This window comes from Fukomys damarensis, unplaced genomic scaffold (genome assembly GCF_012274545.1).
Source record: "Fukomys damarensis isolate Sample0158 unplaced genomic scaffold, DMR_v1.0_HiC HiC_scaffold_13, whole genome shotgun sequence".
NCBI lineage: Eukaryota > Metazoa > Chordata > Mammalia > Rodentia > Bathyergidae > Fukomys > Fukomys damarensis.
In genome coordinates, this window is record NW_022900925.1 from 37,625,183 (window position 1) to 37,625,629 (window position 447).

Genomic DNA, 447 nt, shown 5'->3' on the forward strand with positions numbered 1-447 from the left:
CCACCATCCCCAAGCAGACTGGCAAACCGACAGAGCTTGCTAATATCACTCACTGAGGGCGCGGCAGGCAGAGAACCCCTCAGATGTGCTGGGGGGGTTTGCGATTTTGAAAAGTTCGTTCTAACCACCACTCTTTTTTTTTTTGAGACTGACCTGGAACTCACTTATGTAGCCCAGGCTGGTCTCGAATTCAGAGCAATCTTCCTGCCTCAGCCTCCCCAGTTCTGGGATTGCAGGCGTGCGCCACCACGCCCGGCTGTACCACTCTTCATATCAATGCCAGAGAAGCCCTGCAACATATTCAGGAAGACACACAACCAGACACTCAGGTGTGGTGGTGCACACCTGTGATCCCAGCACTCTAGGAGGCTGAGGCAGGAGGATCACTGCAGATTCAAGGCTGGCCGGGACAATTCAGTGACTTAAAAAAAAAAAAAAAAAAAAAAA